Source organism: Trachypithecus francoisi, unplaced genomic scaffold (genome assembly GCF_009764315.1).
Source record: "Trachypithecus francoisi isolate TF-2019V2 unplaced genomic scaffold, Tfra_2.0 Contig01440, whole genome shotgun sequence".
NCBI lineage: Eukaryota > Metazoa > Chordata > Mammalia > Primates > Cercopithecidae > Trachypithecus > Trachypithecus francoisi.
The window spans coordinates 3971601-3993256 of NW_022681431.1; positions in this window are offsets into that span (position 1 = coordinate 3971601).

A 21656-nucleotide genomic window follows, 5' to 3' on the forward strand; every position below is an offset into this window, starting at 1 on the left:
GTTTATTAAGTTAAAAAATTTATTGCATATGGATATTAAATTATTCCAGCACAATTTTTTAAAAGACTATCACTTTTTCCATTTATTTGCCTCTGCACTTTGGCAAATGTCAATTAATTGTATATGTGTGAGTCTGTTTCTGGACTCTTATTTCAGTTACACTCTATATGCCTAATCATGGGCCAATTCCATACTGAGTTATTATCTCTAGTTTTGTGAAAAGTCTTGAAATAAGGAAGCATGTGAATGTCAAGTTTGTTTTCCTAGGCAAAATAATTGTGGTTATTCTTGTTCATTTGCCATTCCATATAAATTGTATAATCTCTTGTGCATTTCTATGACAAATATTGCCATGACATTGATTTGGATTGTATTTCTTTAGATCAATTTGTAATTTGGACATATTTGGCAACTTAACAAAAGTTTGTTAAGGCAACTTAACAAACTTTTGCCAAAAAGTTTGGCAACTTTTTGACTTCTTTCTTCACTGTTTTGTAGCCTTTACCATACATATTTTTTAAATATTTTTTTAGATTTATGCCTAAGTAGCTCATGTTTTTCCACTGCTACCATCAATGGTGGTATTCCCATTTCTTATTGTTCATTGCCACTACCTAAAAATACCATTAATTTTTTTAAATTGTGATCTTGTATCTTCAGTAACTTTGTTTCGTAGATTCTTTGAAATCTTCTTCAAATACAATCATGTTGAAAGTGAATAATAACCATTTCACATTTTTTTTTCTATTTGTATAGGTAGTTCTTTTTCTTTTCTTATTACACTGCCTAGAACCTCCAGTACAATGTTGAATATGAGTGGCAAGTACATTTATTTTTTACCTTAGAGTGAGTGTCAGTCTTTTATCAGTAAGTATGATGTTAGCTGTAAGTTTTCTGTAGCCATTTCTTATCATGTTGGGTAAATTCCATTCTATCTAAAATTTACAGAGTTTATCATGAATGGATATTGAATTTTATAAAATTATTTTTCTATATCTATAGAGAATAACTTTTTTTCTCTTTTCAATATATGTAGGGTCTGCAACAACGTCCTCTTTTTAATTCATGATGTAATAATTTATGTCTTCTTCCTTCTTGGTGAGTCTGATCACAGGCTTTGGGTTTCATTGAATTTTCTCTGCTCTTCCGTTTCCAATTTTATTTATGTTCTTTATTATTACTTTGCACCTGCTTACTTTGGTTTTATTTATTTATTTTTTTATTAATTTTTTTATTATACTTTAAGTTCTAGGGTACATGTGCATAACATGTAGGTTTGTTACATATGTATACTTGTGCCATGTTGGTGTGCTGCACCATCAACTCGTCAGCACCCATCATTCTTCATTTCATTATATCAGTAGAACTCCCAATGCAATCCCTCCCCCCCCCCCCTCCCCATGATAGCCCCAGTGTGTGATGTTCCCCTTCCCGAGTCAAGTGATCTCATTGTTCAGTTCCACCTATGAGTGAGAACATGCGGTGTTTGCATTTCTGTTGTTGTGATAGTTTGCTAAGAATGATGGTTTCCAGCTGCATCCATATCCCTACAAAGGATGCAAACTCATCCTTTTTTATGGCTGCGTAGTATTCCATGGTGTATATGTGCCACATTTTCTTAATCCAGTCTGTCACTGATGGACATTTGGGTTGATTCCAAGTCTTTGCTATTGTGAATAGTGCCGCAATAAACATATGTGTGCATGTGTCTTTATAGCAGCATGATTTATAATCCTTTGGGTATATACCTAGTAGTGGGATGGCTGGGTTATATGGTACATCTAGTTCTAGATCCTTGAGGAATTGCCATACTGTTTTCCATAATGGTTGAACTAGTTTACAATCCCACCAACAGTGTAAAGTGTTCCTATTTCTCCACATCCTCTCCAGCACTTGTTGTTTCCTGACTTTTTAATGATTGCCATTCTAACTGGTGAGAGATGGTATCTCATTGTGGTTTTGATTTGCATTTCTCTGATGGCGAGTGATGATGAGCATTTTTTCATGTGTCTGTTGGCTGTATGAATGTCTTCTTTTGAGAAAGTCTGTTCATATCCTTTGCCCACTTTTTGATGGGGTTTTTTTTTCTTGTATATTTGTTTGAGTTCTTTGTAGATTCTGGATATTAGCCCTTTGTCAGATGAGTAGATTGCAAAAATTTTCTCCCATTCTGTAGGTTGCCTGTCACTCTGGTGGTAGTTTCTTTTGCTGTGCAGAAGCTCTTTAGTTTAATGAGATCCCATTTGTCAATTTTGGCTTTTGCTGCCGTTGCTTTTGGTGTTTTAGACATGAAGTCCTTGCCCATGCCTATGTCCTGAATGGTACTACCTAGGTTTTCTTCTAGGGTTTTTATGGTATTAGGTCTAACATTTAAGTCTCTAATCCATCTTGAATTAATCTTCGTATAAGGAGTAAGGAAAGGATCCAGTTTCAGCTTTCTACTTATGGCTAGCCAATTTTCCCAGCACCATTTATTAAATAGGGAATCCTTTCCCCATTTCTTGTTTCTCTCAGGTTTGTCAAAGATCAGATGGCTGTAGATGTGTGGTATTATTTCTGAGGAATCTGTTCTGTTCCATTGGTCTATATCTCTGTTTGGTACCAGTACCATGCTGTTTTGGTTACTGTAGCCTTGTAGTATAGTTTGAAGTCAGGTAGCGTGACGCCTCTAGCTTTGTCCTTTTGACTTAGGATTGTCTTGGCAATGCGGGCTCTTTTTTGGTTCCATATGAACATTAAAGCAGTTTTTTCCAATTCTGTGAAGAAACTCATTGGTAGTTTGATGGGGATGGCAGTGAATCTATAAATAACCTTGGGCAGTATGGCCATTTTCACGATATTGATTCTTCCTATCCATGAGCATGGTATGTTCTTCCATTTGTTTGTGTCCTCTTTTATTTCACTGAGCAGTGGTTTGTAGTTCTCCTTGAAGAGGTCCTTTACATCCCTTGTAAGTTGGATTCCTAGGTATTTTGTTCTCTTTGAAGCAATTGTGAATGGAAGTTCATTCATGATTTGGCTCTCTGTTTGTCTGTTACTGGTGTATAAGAATGCTTGTGATTTTTGCACATTAATTTTGTGTCCTGAGACTTTGCTGAAGTTGCTTATCAGCTTAAGGAGATTTTGGGCTGAGACAATGGGGTTTTCTAAATAGACAATCATGTCATCTGCAAACAGGGATAATTTGACTTCTTCTTTTCCTAACTGAATACCCTTGATTTCTTTCTCTTGCCTGATTGCCCTAGCCAGAACTTCCAACACTATGTTGAATAGGAGTGGTGAAAGGGCATCCCTGTCTTGTGCCAGTTTTCAAAGGAATTTTTCCAGTTTTTGCCATTCAGTATGATATTAGCTGTGGGTTTGTCATAAATAGCTCTTATTATTTTGAGGTACATTCCATCAATACCAAATTTATTGAGCGTTTTTAGCACGAAGGGCTGTTGAATTTTGTCAAAAGCCTTTCTGCATCTATTGAGATAATCATGTGGTTCTTGTCTTTGGTTCTGTTTATATGCTGGATTACGTTTATTGATTTGCGAATGTTGAACCAGCCTTGCATCCCAGGGATGAAGCCCACTTGATCATGGTGGATAAGCTTTTTGATGTGCTGCTGAATCCGGTTTGCCAGTATTTCACTGAGGATTTTGCATCGATGTTCATCAGGGATATTGGTCTAAAATTCTCTTTTTTTGTTGTGTCTCTGCCAGGCTTTGGTATCAGATGATGTTGGCCTCATAAAAAGAGTTAGGAGGATTCCCTCTTTTTCTATTGATTGGAATAGTTTCAGAAGGAATGGTACCAGCTCCTCCTTGTACCTCTGGTAGAATTCAGCTGTGAATCCATCTGGTCCTGGACTTTTTTTTCGTGGGTAGGCTATTAATTATTGCCCCAATTTCAGAGCCTGCTATTGGTCTATTCAGGGATTCAACTTCTTCCTGGTTTAGTCTTGGAAGAGTGTAAGTGTCCAGGAAATTATCCATTTCTTCTAGATTTTCTAGTTGATTTGCATAGAGGTGTTTATAGTATTCTCTGATGGTAGTTTGTATTTCTGTGGGGTTGGTGGTGATATCCCCTCTATTATTTTTTATTGCATCTATTTGATTCCTCTCTCTTTTCTTCTTTATTAGTCTTGCTAGCGGTCTGTCAATTTTGTTGATCTTTTCAAAAAACCAACTCCTGGATTCATTGATTTTTTGGAGGGTTTTTTGTGTCTCTATCTCCTTCAGTTCTGCTCTGATCTTAGTTATTTCTTGCCTTCTGCTAGCTTTTGAATGTGTTTGCTCTTGCCTATCTAGTTCTTTTAATTGTCATGTTACAGTGTTCATTTTAGATCTTTCCTGCTTTCTCTTGTGGGCATTTAGTGCTATAAATTTCCCTCTACACACTGCTTTAAATGTGTCCCAGAGATTCTGGTATGTTGTATCTTTGTTCTCATTGGTTTCAAAGAACATCTTTATTTCTGCCTTCATTTCGTTATGTACCCAGTAGTCATTCAGGAGCAGGTTGTTCAGTTTCCATGTAGTTGAGCGGTTTTGATTGAGTTTCTTAGTCCTGAGTTCTAGTTTGATTGCACTGTGGTCTGAGAGACAGTTGGTTACAATTTCTGTTCTTTTACATTTGCTGAGGAGTGCTTTACTTCCAATTATGTGGTCAATTTTGGACTAAGTGTGATGTGGTGCTGAGAAGAATGTATATTCTGTTGATTTGGGGTGGAGAGTTCTATAGATGTCTATTAGGTCCGCTTGGTGCAGAGATGAGTTCAATTCCTGGATATCCTTGTTAACTTTCTGGCTCGTTGATCTGTCTAATGTTGACAGTGGGGTGTTGAAGTCTCCCATTATTATTGTATGGGAGTCTAAGTCTCTTTGTAAGTCTCTAAGGACTTGCTTTATGAATCTGGGTGCTCCTGTATTGGGTGCATATATATTTAGGATAGTGAGCTCTTCCTGTTGAATTGATCACTTTACCATTATGTAATGGCCTTCTTTGTCTCTTTTGATCTTTGATGGTTTAAAGTCTGCTTTATCAGAGACTAGTATTGAAACCCCTGCATTTTTTTGTTCTCCATTTGCTTGGTAGATCTTCCTCCATCCCTTTATTTTGAGCCTATGTATGTCTCTGCATGTGAGATGGGTCTCCTGAATACAGCAGACTGATGGGTCTTGACTCTTGATCCAGTTTGCCAGTCTGTGTCTTTTATTGGACCATTTAGTCCATTTACATTTAAGGTTAATATTGTTATGTGTGACTTGATCCTGCCATTATGATATTAACTGGTTATTTTGGTCGTTAGTTGATGCAGTTTCTTCCTAGCCTCGATGGTCTTTACATTTTGGCATGTTTTTGCAATAGCTGTTACCGGTTGTTCCTTTCCATGTTTAGGGCTTCCTTCAGAGTCTCTTGTAAGGCAGGCCTGCTAGTGACAAAATCTCTAAGCATTTGCTTATCTGTAAAGGATTTTATTTCTCCTTCACTTATGAACTTAGTTTGGCTGGATATGAATTCTGGGTTTAAAATTCTTTTCTTTAAGAATGTTGAATATTGGCTCCCACTCTCTTCTGGCTTGTAGAGTTTCTGCCGAGAGAGTCTGCTGTTAGTCTGATGGCTTCCCTTTGTGGTACCTGACCTTTCTCTCTGGCTGCCCTTAAGATTCTTTCCTTCATTTCAACTTTGGTGAATCTGGCAATTATGTGTCTTGGAGTTGCTCTTCTCGAGGAGTATCTTTGTGGCATTCTCTGTATTTCCTGAATTTGAATGTTGGCCTGCCCTACTAGGTTGGGGAAGTTCTCCTGGATGATATCCTGAAGAGTGTTTTCCAACTTGGTTCCATTTCCCCCCTCACTTCAGGCACCCCAATCAGACGTAGATTTGGTCTTTTTACATAATCCCATACTTCTTGCAGGCTTTGTTCATTTCTTTTTCTTCTTTTTTCTTTTGGTTTCTCTTCTCACTTCATTTCATTCATTTGATCCTCAATCGCTGATACTCTTTCTTCCATTGATTGAGTGGTTACTGAAGTTGTGCATTTGTCATGTATTTCTCGTGTCATGGTTTTCATCTCTGTCATTTCGTTTATGACCTTCTCTGCATTATTTAGTCTAGCTGTCAATTCTTCCACTCTTTTTTCAAGATTTTTAGTTTCTTTGCGCTGGGTACGTAATTCCTCCTTTAGCTCTGAGAAGTTTGATGGACTGAAGCCTTCTTCTCTCATCTCGTCAAAGTCATTCTCTGACCAGCTTTGATCCGTTGCTGGCGATGGGCTGCGCTCCTCTGCAGGGGGAGATGCGATCTTATTTTTTGAATTTCCAGCCTTTCTGCCCTGCTTTTTCCCCATCTTTGTGGTTTTATCTGCCTCTGGTCTTTGATGATGGTGACGTACTGATGGGGTTTTGGTATAGGTGTCCTTCCTGTTTGATAGTTTTCCTTCTAACAGTCAGGACCCTCAGCTGTAGGTCTGTTGGAGATTGCTTGAGGTCCACTCCAGACCCTGTTTGCCTGGGTATCAGCAGCAGAGGTTACAGAAGATAGAATATTGCTGAACAGCAAATGTATTTGTCTGATTCTTACTTTGGAAGCTTCCTCTCAGGGGTGTACTCCACCCTGTGAGGTGTGGGGTGTCAGACTACCCCTAGTGGGGGATGTCTCCCACTTAGGCTACTCGGGGATCAGGGACCCACTTGAGCAGGCAGTCTGTCCGTTCTCAGATCTCAACCTCCGTGTTGGGAGATCCACTGCTCTCTTCAAAGCTGTCAGACAGAGTCGTTTGCGTCTGCAGAGGTTCCTGCTGCTTTCGTTGTTGTTGTTGTTAACTGTGCCCTGTCCCCAGAGGTGGAGTCTACGGAGACAGGCAGGTTTCCTTGAGTTGCTGTGAGCTCCACCCAGTTCGAGCTTCCCAGCGGCTTTGTTTACCTATTTAAGCCTCAGCAATGGCAGGCGCCCCTCCCCCAGCCCCACTGCTGCCTTGCAGTTAGATCGCAGACTGCTGTGTTAGCAATGATGGAGGCTCAGTGGGCGTGGGACCCTCCCGGCCAGGTGTAGGATATATTCTCCTGGTGTGCCCGTTTGCTTAAAGCACAGTATTGGAGTGGGAGTCACCCGATTTTCCAGGTGTTGTGTGTCTCAGTTCCCCTGGCTAGGAAAAGGGATTCCCTTCCCCCTTGTGCTTCCCAGGTGAGGGGATGCCTCGCCCTGCTTCAGGTCTCCCTGGTCGGGCTGCAGCAGCTGACCAGCAGCAATTGTCGGGCACTCCCTAGTGAGATGACCCCAGTACCTCAGTTGAAAATGTAGAAATCACCGGTCTTCTGTGTCGCTTGCGCTGGGAGTTGGAGACTGGAGCTGTTCCTATTCGGCCATCTTGCTCCCCCTACTTTGGTTTTAATTTACTTTTTTTCAAGTTTCTTAAGGAGAAATTTTAAATCACTGATTTAAAATTTTTTCATATAAACATGAAATGCTACACATTTCTCTTTAAATTTTGCTTTATTTGCATCCCACAAATTTTGCAAGATAGAGAAATTATTTTCTTTTATTCAGTTCAAAGTATTTTTCAGATGTCCCCTCTGATTTTCTCTTTGACCTGTAAGTTATTAGGTTGGTACAAAAATAATTGTGTTTTTGCCATTTAAAGTAATATTTAGATGTTTTTTCATCAGTGAAAAAAATCTGGTAATTATTTCAGATATCTGTTTGTGATTTCTATTTTAATTCCATTATGATCAAAGAATATACTATGTACATTTTTTTTAAATGTATTGAGATCTGAATTATGGCCACAACCATGATATATAGACTATACAATATGTTCCACATGCACTTGAAAATTATGTATATTCTGCTTATATTTAGTGTTCAGTAAAAGTCTATTTGGTTGGTGAAGGCTTTGATAATATTATTTACATCTGCCAATTCCTTATTGATTTCTAGTCAATCAATTGCTATCCAATCAATTACTCTGGGTTCTCTGAAGTTATTGGATCTGTAGTTTGATAAATTATTTTTTAAAGTTTCGTAACCACTGCCTCTTCAAATATTTGTCCTGCCTCACATTCTTTCTCTGTTTTCTCTAGGATTTCAAGGACACATATATCACATTACATTTTCTTATGGCTCATGTGTGTTTCATTTCCCCTTTGACACTTTAGGTAATTACTATTAACTCACTTTCACTTCCTCTATCACTTTCCTTAGCTGTGTGAAGTCTGCCGGTGAGCCCACCAAAGGCATTCTGCATATTTCTTATCAAAGTTCTCATTTCTGGCACTTTCTTTTTGTTTTTGGTGGTGGTGGTTTCTTTTTGTTTTTTGAGATGGAGTCTCGCTCTGTTGCCCAGGCTGAAGTGCAGTGGCCGGATCTCAGCTCACTGCAAGCTCCGCCTCCTGGGTTCCCGCCACTCTGCTGCCTCAGCCTCCAGAGTAGCTGGGACTACAGGCGCCCGCCTCTACGCCTGGCTAATGTTTTGTATTTTGTTTAGTAGAGACGGGGTTCCACCATGTTAGCCAGGATGGTCTCAATCTCCTGACCTCATGATCCGCCCGCCTCGGCCTCCCAAAGTGCTGGGATTATAGGCTTGAGCCACCATGCCCGGCCTCCTTAACCTATTAACCACAGTTATTTTCAATTACCTGTCTGATTGTTACAACATCTGGATCATCTCTAAGTCTTGTTCAGTTGATTGCTTTGTTTCTTGTCAGTAAGGGTGGTTTTCTTTTGTTTTTAACTGGATTTTTGTGTCTGTTAATTTTTTTAAATGATATCCAGACATAGCATTCAGAGTGGTAGAGACTGATAAAAGTAGTATTTATGCAATAAGTAAATGTCATTTTCTTCTACTAGGTTATTATTGTGGGAAATTGAGCAAATTTAACTCAAGAGTTGAGCCCGGTTTGGATTTTGTTGTTGCAATATTTAGTTTTGTTCACCACTGTCTTTAAATTCCTATTTGTTCTTAGGTTGGAGATAGTTTGCTGGTGGGCTTTCACAATGTTTCTGCTCCACTCATTAGGGCTTCCCTGTGCAACAGCCCCTCAAAGGGAAACTCTCTAGTCCTCTCCAGTGTTAATCTGTTGCTTCTGTCTTGGAGGTTAAGGTGTTATGGTTGTGGACGAGGTTCTCTGCCATCCTGATTCAGCCTCAGTTTAAGCAGTCATTGTCTCCCTGAGTCTCAGAATATGGATTTTTCTCAGTGATCTCGTTCCAAGCTCAGTGGAAGGAGAACTTTAATGGTCTGGGTTCTTCTGAGCAGATTTCTTGCTCCTACCTATGGATAAAGCATTTCCTTTTTTTTTTTTTTTTTTTTTTCCTCCTTCCCCTACCTACAACGAAGACATCTTCTCCTTGTACTGGGCCAAGAGCTTTCTGCTATTCCCTAGCATCTTATAAGTCTTTTTTTCCTTATGTGAGAAAAAACCAAAGAGGGGTTCCTGTGTTTCCCACAGTGATGGATGTACCTCTTCTTCAGGCTGCATCTCCAAAGTACTCTATATCAGTGCCTGCCCTGCCAACAAACTTTTTTCATCAGCACACCCTGAGGTCTGTGGAGAAAAGCCTGCAACTGGCTGACTTCACAGGTTCCATACTCTTACAGTATCAGACAAGCAGTCTTTGAAAATTAATTAAAAGTCACCGTGAATTCTTTTTATTCACTTGTATGGTGGTCTTCCCTTCCTCTTGTGCTCATACACAGATGAATCCATGCTTGTTCTCTATCTGTCCGCAGAAGCACCTGTCTTTCCTCGGATTCCAGGCAACTTGTTGTCCTGCAACATTAGCTCTCCAGTAGGTTCCAGACAAATTAGGATTTTGAGCACCATCTATATTTTTCTTGCTATAAGGCAGATGGGTACTCCTTCTAGATGTCTACATTCTTAGGCAGAACTCAGAAGACCCGGGATTTGTGTTGTTATTGTGGACAGGCATTAAAGACAATCACTTTAATTTTTCCTGTAAGCTTCCAGATATGTCCACACAAGAAACCATGCAGATGTGTGCTTCACTGTTCATTCATTTAGGACCCATTTGCCAGATCATACAGCAGGACCTCTGGTTAAAGTACAATAGTCTGTAAGTATCCAAACACTCCCTGTGAACGTCTAACAATCCTTCCTCTGCTAATTCCACTGCTATTGCCTTTGTGCAAACCCAAACTTGCTTACTTCTTCAAGGCTTTACACAACAGCCCTGTGGCCCTTATTCTGTATTCTCACTCATAGGATCCTTTCAGTGGAGTAAAAAGCCACCTTTCCCATGACTGGGAGAGAATCATAAGACCCAAACTACACAGTATCCTTAGTGGGCTCTATTTTTGGTTCTATAGTCAGTGAAGCAACTGCTGATATAAACAGTAGGCTCCCCTGAAGTTATCCTCTTAGCATCTTTCTAATATACTGTCTCTACTTTGTGAACAAGCTTTGCTACGCAGCACTCTTCCTATTTGAAGGTCTCCCTGATATCACCGATAGCACAATCAGTATTTCTGTCCTCAGAATTTTCTGATACCCTTCAGTAATGGCAGTGGTTTGAACCAACCCTCAGTAACAATCTCACTTTTCTCTCTTAAGTGGTATATGCTAAACAACTAAGCAGTTTCAGCCAAACTTCAAGAGAACTCGCTGAACTATTCAATTTCTACAAATTCCTGCAATCTGCATATGTACTGGTTACAACAACTTCAAATATTATCTGAGTAGATGGATCATAAGTGTCCAGTGAAAATGTCTGTGCCAACACTCTTGGTATATCTTTAACACTTGTTTCTCCAAAAGCCCCACTCGAATTCAGATTTAGTTTTAGTGACATTATGGCTCATTCAACGAAAACCCCAAAATCCCTGCTAGTCTCTAAGTTTCTTGCCTATTTTCAGCATATAGGAGAACGAGTAATTTATTTCTCAAAGTAGAATAACTATCTCTGGTTTCTCCAGTCTATATAAATTCCTCAGAATTTCATGGTTGGACTGGACCTTAAATTTTAGCAGGATTTATCAGCCAGCGTCTGTTTTTCATATAGGTGCCTCTCATCTTTAGCTCAACCTGATCTTTCTCTGAAGAGGCAATTCTCATACTGTCGGTGTAGCAAACTGACTTTCTATTAGTGATTTTTAACTCCAAATCCTTCAAGAGAATATGACAAAAGGCTACTAAATTTTAAAATCCCCATATCAATGCATGAAATAAATACTGATTCACTTTCTATAAGAATGCAAATTGTGACTGGCTGGATTCCCAAATTGGAATGGCTATAATAGTGCTAAATTAAAGGAAATTTGGCCTGAAGAACCTTCATACATTGAGTCCCTAAGGAATGAACTGCAACCTGAGTAAGAGTTTATTTTTATAACAGATAGCTGAGTCTCAGCCAATCACAGCCACTGAGCTCCAGACAAGCACAGGCTGCCAGCATATCAGATCATGTCCATATAGGGCCAATGCCTCATCACAGCATGCAAATTAGGCAAACACTCAACTGTAACCAATAAATCTGCTTCTGTATGTTACCTCCTTTCCCTCTCTATAAAAACTACTTGCCACATGGCTGGATGAAGTTCCCTGAACCTCCCCTGGTTCTGAATGCTGTCCAATTTGTAAATCACTCTCTGCTCAATTAAAGTCTATGAAATTTAATTTGTCTAGAAAGTTTTTCTTAACAATAGCATACCATCCCCCATGATCTGAGGTACTTCCTTTATAGTTTGTACAATACCAGTTACAATGAAGGTAATCAGAAATACCAATTTGTTTAATCCTTGATAGTGTTCACCTCGAGGATCCATCTGTCTTATGTACTGACCAGACAAGACTTTGGAAAAGAGAGTTAGGGGAACCAAAACGTCTACTTCAACCATTTCCTTAATCAGAACAACAATCTCTCATTACTTCAAGATAGTTTATATTTATTGTATACCACCAAAGTTGTCTCCAGTCACATTTTCCCATTAGCAAATGTACCCCTACCCTGCTTTCAGAGCATCTTCTGTATGCCACACAGGGATTACTGGACATCTAGTTCCATATCTGGTGACCCTAAGAAGTTTGCACACCACCTGTAGATCACTTCAGCAAGCCACTGCAAAAAGCCCAAGGCTTTGTTTTTGTTTTACACTGTAAGGGATATTTTAATTTTATGGACTTTTGAATTTTAATTCTTAGACATTACCCTTATTATTATTTTGTGTCTAGAACTTCTATATCTGGATATTTGCACTTCTGTGGATATTTCTCAGCTGTTCAATCATATTTGTTTCCTTCTAAGAATGTACTGGTATCCCACCTTACAACTGATGGATTCTTTCTTCAGCTATACTCATTCTCATATGCAATCTATCTATTACATTTTTTATTCAACTGTTAACTTCTTTGCATCTAGTGTTTCTATTTGATTATTTTTCATTATATCTTATTTTTGTTTCCTATTGATAATATCTTCCCCTGTATCTTGTTGCATATGTTGTCTATTTCAAATTCTGACTCTTCAATTTTAATACATCTGCTGATATGTTGTCTAATTTACAGTTTTTAATTTAAGGAAGATATATTCCTGAAATTTTTAATTTAAATAAATTATAACTTAGTATTTTGGCATTTAATAATAGTATTAATTTGGCTTATCCCTGATGAGATAGATATGTTGCCTGTTAATATGAACTAGGGAAGGGCAGAAGAAGGAATCTAGGTCAATCCTTAGAGATCCAATGTTTATGAAGGGATGGGCTTTCAGGTGAAGAACTCAAGTTACCAAACCAGAATTAACCACTCCTATTTGGTTTCACCGCACCAACTAACTTTTCAGCTCAAACTTGCTACCTTCAAACAGCAAGGAAAAGGAAGACTGCTTAAATTGTCATCCACCAGCCCTGGAAGTTTGGAGGAAACTGAATGAAAGAGAAAAAGCCAAGGCTCGTGAGTCCTCATCCATTACTTGTCCTCAATTCTCCACCCTGTCAGGGATTTTGCATTGCCTTGATTTTATCCCTGTTGGCACCTCCAGCAGAAGGATGGGCCACTGGAAGTATTGGCCTTCAAAGATTTGGGCAACCATTGCCAAATACTGCAACAAACAAGAAGGCAAGGGGGAAGCCTAGACACTGTTTCAACTGCTCTTTTCTAATTTATGCTTTAACGACTGAGCCAAAAGCCCTTTGCTGTCAGCTACAGGCACCCACCTGCCTTGCCGCATACCAGTTCAATGTAGCCGTCTTTCTTTTCTAAGGATTTCTCACATTTTTATGAGTCTGCATCGAGTTTTCCTTCTCCCCCACAGTTGCCCTTGGGTTGATTTGCTGGAGAGCAGCAGCAGCTTGTGCTAATTTGCAGTCTTGGCATAAACTGGAAACTCTCCTCCAAGCGGGTTTATGAACAGGAAACAGAAGACAACATTGGTGTAACAGAATCAAAGTAGACTATTGAATAGTCTTCTGAGATACATAAGATCCAAATTCTGGAAGAAACCTCAAACATCTAATTCTACATGTGACTACCCTGCTGGAATATTTAACTGTTAATTCCTTTAACAATATGGTCTCAAGTGAATGGACTAGATAGACAATTTTAAAGTGTAGAATAAATTGAAGAAAAGTTTTACAGTTTAAAGTTTAAATTACTTTAAATTTTGACTTAAAACTTGACTTAAAATTATCTTTGTTTTAATAAAGAATGAAAAACAAATTTGAGACATCTTCAAACTGCTTTCCACAGTGGCTGAACTGATTTACATAGCCACCCCCAGTGGCTCACCATTCCCTTTTCTCAACACCCTTACCAGCACCTTTTTTTTTTTTTTAACTTTTTAACAACAGACATTCTGACTGGTGTGAGACAGTATCTCACCGTGGTTTTGATTTGTATTTCTCTGATGATTAGTGATGATGAGTATGTTTTCATGTCTGTTGGCCACTTGTGTGTCTTCTTTTGAGAAGTGTGTGTCCATGTTCCTTGCCTATTTTTTTAATGGAATTATTTGTTTCTTGCTTGTTGAATGGAGTTCCTTATAGATTCTGGATATTAGGCCTTTGCTATATGCAGAGTTTGTAAATATTTTTCCCCATGCTGTAGGTTGTCTGTTTATCAATACTTTGTTTCTTTTGCTGTGTAGAAGCTCTTTAGGTCTTAGTTGTCAATTTTTGGTTTTGTTGCAATTGCTTCTGGGGACTTAGCCAAAAATTCGTTGCCAAGGCCAATGTTGAGAAGGGTATTTCCGAGGCTTTCTTCTAGAAGTTTAAGAGTTTGAGGTCTTACATTTAAATCTTAAATCCATCTTGAGTTAATATCTGTATAAAGTGAGCTACCATTTGACCCAGTAATCCCATTGTTTTGTATAACCCCAAATGAAAATAAATTATTATACCAAAACACACAGGCACTCATCTGTTCATCTCTGTGCTAATCACAATAGCAAAGACATGGAATCAACCTAGATACCCATCAATGATGGACTGAATTTTTTAAATGTAGTATATATACACTATGGACTACAACATAGCCATAGAAAAGAATGAAATCCTGTCCTCTGCAGCAACATGAATGGAGCTGAAGGTCATAATCATAACTGAATTATCACAGAAACAGAAACCCAAATATGGCATGCTTTCACTTATAAGTGGGGGCTAAACATTGAGCATACACAAACAGAAACATAGGAACAATAGACACAGCAGATTACTAGAGAGGTAGGGGAGAGAGGGGGACACGGGTTGATAAAACTATTTGGGTATTATGCTCACTACCTGGGTATATCTATGTAAGAAAGCTAAACATGTACCCCCATATCAAATAAAAGTTGAATTTGATAAAAATAACAATAAAATATGTTACAAAAGAAAAAATCGATTTAAATACTGTTAAACCTTAAACTACAGATAAATTGCAAAGTTCTAGTAAAGTCTCTAAATCCCTACTTTTAGCTGGGACATCTATTTGAGGAAACCTGTATGCAGCTCTTCAAATATAATTTGCATTGTGGTTGCTTGAATTCACAGTTTTGAGGCAATCATCACATAATGCTGCTGGCATCGGTCGTGAAAATAAATCAAAGCATATTTAAGCTTGTATTTCTGAAGCATGTTAACTGTCCTAATACCAATCTCCTAATGTCCTCATGACAGGAATATTTTATTTTTACATTTTGGTTTCTCTTATTTTCCCAGATATAGAGCCCATATTAAATGAAAGCTAACTAAACAACTATTTGGGAGTTCCTAGAACCTATTCTTTTCCAACCATCTCTCTAACTGCACAACCCTTGTTCCTCAAATTGCACCACAGTAAGTCTTTTAAAGTTAATCACGATTGCTCTTCATTAAAATGCAAGAAACCATAGAAAGAAAGATATTTTTACCTACTGGTATATAATTGTGTATTATTTTATCAGATTCTTGGTATGGTATTGACCATACCATAGTCAATGAATTAGTACTGAATACCTGGATTTAAAGCAGGCTTCAGAAGACACTGAGGTACATAGATCAAAGAGAGCTGATGAAAAGTTTTAGGATACCAGGTGGGACATGGAAGCTAGCAGCACCTTTAGGCCATTTGCCAAAGTGGGGAAAGGAGAAAATATTTTAAAGCAGGTGGGAGTATGCTGATGTAACTACCTTCTTCACACTTTCATTTAGAGCCACTGTGCCCAAGAGACTGAAAATACTTGCAAAATTATTACACATATCCCAAAGTCAGGGCTATAAATTGTGATGCAACAAAAGATCTGACTTTCCCAGAACGACCACACAGCTCGCTTACACCTCCCTGCACAGCAACATACACAGGTTCCAATTTGAGGCCCTGTTTAGAAATTTCTCACCTGTCCAAAGGAAATTCGCCTGAACCTTCCTCTCTACTCCACCTAAAATTGATGAATCATCCTTCTTTCTGGTTGTGGAATGAATGAATTAATTCATTTCTCAGAAAAAGTTAATACTGAGATGATGGAGGAAATGTTGGCAGATATTCATATATGGACAACTTTTCCTCATCTCTAAAATCCTACTATGCCTAAATCCAATGTTCAAGTTACACTTATTTTAATTGTTTTGCAATATTTAGATACCTAAGTCAGAAAAGTCAAAGGAATTCCCAAGCAAGGGCTTTCCTTCGCAATTATAACCCCTCTAACCCTATCCCAAATTCCCAGCTATCTTCAAAACAAAGCCAGTGGCTTTCTGGGCATAATTAACATCCAGACTAGACCATTCTTAACTGGCTTCTCATCTGTAACACAAAACTAATGTCAGGAAACGCAACTATACCTATCGTTAGCTGCATTACATATTTCAAAAGAGAAAAAGATATTCCATTGAATACATCTTCTTTTCACTTTTTCAAATATTTCCTTATTTGAATTCCTTAGGGTCAATGTCATTTCGTGTTAGAACCCCAAATTCGAATTTCTTTTTGAGATTCAAAACAACAACCATTTGTTGGTTTCACAATAGTTCTGCAAATGACTGAAAGTTCTTATAAATCCCTGAAGGAACAAAAAACCATGATAGTTTTTATCTACCTAACATTTTGAGTTTTGATCATTTGGTTTTAGTTTGCTATGCTAATATTTTATGCAAGTAATTAATAATAACTAATTTTAATAAAGTCAGAACATCTGTAGAAGGCACAATTTAGGCAACTACTAAATTATGCCCTTTTTTCCTGGATTCATTCATAGTTTTAAAACAAGTTAGTGGCCATTAAACACAATATATTTCCATTTTAAAGAAATTATTTAAATTCCACAAATTATTTTATGCATGCATGAAAATTTGAACATGTAAAACAGAAACAAAAATATTAGAACTTGTAGTTAGCAGTCTGTTTCAATGTTCTAGTTCAATTTCTATTTTTTCATCTATCCTATAACTATCTTGATTATATTATTAAATGAATATGTTGGGGTTTATAAGGTGAAATTAATTCCAATCCAGCAATTTCTAAATTCATAATTTTATAAGGCCTACTATGTGAAAATAAATACAAACAGATCTCTTTGCTGATTTTATAACGAAGGAAACGTGAATTGAATAATTAGGATATAAAAATACGTGATACTAAAGTTGTCTGACAAATGGCTACCAAAAACAAGATTCAGTTTCCTGTAAATGCAAAAATTCACTAAGCTGTTTGTCAAATAGTTTTTCTCTTCCTACATTTATACTTGTACTATCTCCACTAAAAGAAGCCTAATATATTTATGATTGAGGCCATGTCTTTATTGGAAATAGTGAAAATAAGATAACACATTCAATATTGGTTCACTTAAGGTAAGCCTAAACTACAGGAGATAAAGAATGCCGTTAGCCAAATGGAAACTGTCTTAAAGATATAAAATCCAAGAAGATGATGACAACAGCATAATATGAAACTCCAATTAGTTAGCAACCTGCTTTGGTGATAAGACTTGAGCTCATAAGGGTATGCATCCCAATAAAATAATTCAAAATGTGGAAGAAAAAACAGAGTGTGACATCAGAAAATTGCTGAAATTACTTCTATTTGAATGCTTTTTTTCTGACCCAGAGAGGTACAATTTATCATGAAATGAATGGAATAATATTTGACAATAAGAGGAACCACTGAGAATAAATTAAGCTAGATTGCTGTGATACAGTGTTTTGCTTACTTGAATTGGCTACAAGTTTCTTTGCTAAATTCAAGTTGTTTCCTGTACTGCTTAACCTGCCAAATTCATGTGTTTTGTTTTTCTTTTTTGAGACAGAGTCTCGCTCTGTCACCCAGGCTGGAGTGCAGTGGCCTGTCTCGGCTCACTGCATCCTCTGCCTCTCGGGTTCATGCCATTCTCCTGCCTCAGCCTCCCAAGTAGCTGGGACTACAGGTACCTGCCACCACGCCCGGCTTTTTGTATTTTTAGTAGAGATAGGGTTTCACCATGTTAGCTTATGTTTTGATTTAAAATGCAGTAATGAAAAGAAAAAAATACACTGACATTATTTTATATGGCAAAGTTATTTTTAGATATTAATACATTGTACAAACAAATTGATTGTACTCATTCTCGTTGACCTTAAAATTCTGTTATTCTGCTATTTTCCTAAAGAATATGAAGATGCTGTATGAATGTTAGTGTAAAAAAATCTTACGAAGGTCTACCTGGCTTTGATGACTCGTCATTACACAGAAAGATCCCTGCTGCTACTGGCGCTGAATTCTCAATCGTGAAAGAGCTGCTCCAGTCATGGAAACATTTGTAAATTTGCGAATCCATCCCCCCTCACTCTAGCTTGACCACACACTAGGTTGCCTCTTTAATGCCAGGTTCCACCATTTGACTTGAATTAACCAGCGAAATGTAAACAGAAGTTACACGAGCCGCTTCCACGCACCAGGTGCAAATCTTGTCTCATTGTCTTCTACCTCTTTCCTCTCTGGCACTGACACACGTGAAGTTGCTCATTGCCTCGGTTCTGGACTGAAGATCTTATCAAGATGAGCACCAGCAGGTCTCAGACATATAGTCTGAGGAAGAAACTATTGTTGATCTTTTTTTAGTTTTCTGTTACTGCAGCATAATTAAGCCTTCGATCATTAATAAAATGTATATTTAGAAGACTGGAAGAAATATATTTTATCAAATATATTTATATCAAAATGTACACAGTAACTGATATGCTGGAGAATGCGGGATCAAGGTAATATTTTCACTTTTTCTTTTTCTGCACTTAAGGAAAAATATCTATTTACATATTGGAATCAAAATAATGCTTTATATGTTCTCAATTATTTGTAGGAGCTAAAAACTAAAACAATGGAACCCATGAAGATAGAGAGTAAGTAGAAGGATGGTTACCAGAGACTGGGAAGTGTAGTGGGGTTGGGGGAGAAAGTGGGGATGGTTAATAGGTACAAAAATCATTAGAAAGAATGATTAAGAACTAGTATCTGATAGCACAACAGGGTGACTATAGTCAATAATAATTTAATTGTACATTTTTAAATAACTAAAAGAATGTAATTGGAATGTTTGTCACAAAAGAAAAATGCTTCAGGGGATGGATACTTCATTTACCCTAATGTGATTATTATGCATCGCATGCTTGTATCAAAGTATCTCACGTACCCCATGAATATATAAAACAATGTACCCACTAAAATTCAAAATTAAAAAAATCCTTTATAAATACTATAAAATCACATACTTTGAATATATTCATATGCTGTTCTAATTCTATCCATTGCAGGCAGTTAAAAATTTACTGTGATAAATGATGCATCCTAATCTCCCTAAATGAGCAGATAGAATTACATACTTTTTACCTTCTAACTCTGGACGAATAGACTTGTCTACTGGCAACACAGTGGACAAAGAAAGAAGTGTGTAGAAACCCTAAAGCCCTTACTGCCCAATTCTTCGTGGCACCAAGAGATGTTCTCACAGTTTGCATCAAGATGGCTGGTGGCTGGCGATAGGTGTAACGCTAGAAAGTACTTCTGTGAAATTAGTTATTTGCTGGATCCAAAACTTCATTGGCTTATTTTGAGGGAGAATCATCTTCAAAGCACCCTCTCAACTAGCAGGGAACGCCCCATAGGCGTTTGGGCCAGAAAGCTCATCCTTGAGTGGGTCCACCCCATTCCCTTCCCCTACATTTGCATTTCTGTTCCTTAAACTGCTTCCTGCTTCCATTCACGGAAGAGCCTCCTCCTCCCTCTAAAGATCACACCACCAGAAACACCTTCTCCCCTAACCGGCTTTACTTTTTCCACTCCTAAACTTATTTTATTTTGTATTAGTTTGTCTTCATTAATAAAAGTTAGAAACTTTGAAACAAGAAAGCAAAAAGTATTTAGTGATTTTATAAAAATAGATGCCACGTCTCAAGGAGTGATAGAAACTTAAACATTTTAAATGTTTACATTCTGCTCACTTCTCTCTTTATTGCAGCAAAATAATCATAACACTATTCTTTAAGAATACCAATAAATTCACCTCAAGAAAAACAGAAGATTTAAGCAAAGATTTAAGTAATGTTGTTTACTAAAATATTATTTGTAAAAGTTAAAGATAAAGAGAAAAATTAACATCGATTACACTGTTATTTCCAACGAAGTAAATATGTTGCAATAATTAAAACTTGTGATTTTGCAAAGAAGTTTTGAGAAAATAATACTTATGATATAATGTTAAATGGAAAATAATTTAAAAGTATGAATATGTAACATAAATATTCCTATTTTAATTATTTCAATTAATTTAAAGAAAAAAATGGAAGGCAGCAACAAGCTTCTCAGGATCACATAATTAGGAATTACAAGATATTATTATTACCACAAAATACATAGGTTTTGTGTTTTTTGTATGCTTTCAAATTTTTCAACAAAATAAGACATCACTTTCACAACTATAGAAAAACAAAGGAATCTCTACATGTACACAAATTCCACTTTTCAATAACCCAAACACTATTTAACCAACTTCTTAGTTGAATTAATAATACAGCATCAATATGGTATCCATTTTAAAATCTGTACAGTAAAAAAAATAAAAATAAAAACTATTTCTCAAATATTTTGAGGAATAAAGTTGGCTACTATGCTCTGTTATGCAGCTGAGGAAAAAAAAAAAATCCTAAAGCTCTTTCCTGGCAGCACTGCAAAATCCCAACATTAATGAGGGGAAAGTGGCATACATTTTTATTCATAGTGCTCAGATTGTGTCCTAGAGATTCAAGCACTTGCCCAGAGCAAAACTGAAAGTTATTCACTGATAGGGAAACAACTCTGGCCTCCTGACTTCTAATTGAACCTTTTTCTTTGTAATCACATTTTAAGTGTGCACATCATTTCACCTCGTGCCCAACATTTAGGTGTAAAGAATGGTTAAAATGTGAGACTGGACTTTACCTTTAAATCTCATTAACTTTAGTAGGGGCCAAATTTTTATTTTTTATTTATTTTATTTTTATTTATTTATTTACTTTTTTTTTTTTTTTAGATGTAGTCTTGCTGTGTTACACAGGCTGGAGTGCGGTGGCACGATCTCGGCTCACTGCAAGCTCCGCCTCCCGGGTTCACGCCATTGTCCTGCCTCAGCCTCCCTAGTAGCTGGGACTACAGGCCCCCGCCACCACGTCTGGCTGATTTTTTTGTATTTTTAGTGTTTTGTTTTTTCTAAGACCACCAGATCGGGCGCAAAGGAACCAGCGACTAGGCAAGGGTAGGAGCAAAACTGCAGGTTTATTTTGGTCACCTAGCTTCAGGGGAAGAAGGTGGGTAAGGAGAGGTCTGTTGGCCTCCGGCAAATGAGGCCCACAGAGTTCTCCGTGCTGCCCTCGGACGGAGTTCCGACAGTCCCGACCGCAGTGGGGAAGCTGGGAAGTCCGCGCGTGGCACTCGTCCGGAGCGGCTTTTCTGGGAGTGGGAGGGCGATAGGCGGGGCACGGGCGTGTCCGTGGGCGTTCCGCAGGTGCGACCAGGTAAATCTTGGTCTCTTCAGATTGACGTCACCTGGCGCATGCCCAGTTGGTCTGCACCTTCCCGGCGTCGGCTGCATTTTCGAGTGCGCGGAAAAGTTGGGGGGATGAAGAACCCGAAGTGCGCCATCTTGCCTCCGTTCGTCCAAACAGTCCAACCTTTTATTGGTAATAGTGATAAAGGGCGCCGTGGTCTGTCTGGCTACTTCCTGCTGTTAAGGGGCATCATTAAGGTCGGGGCCCATGG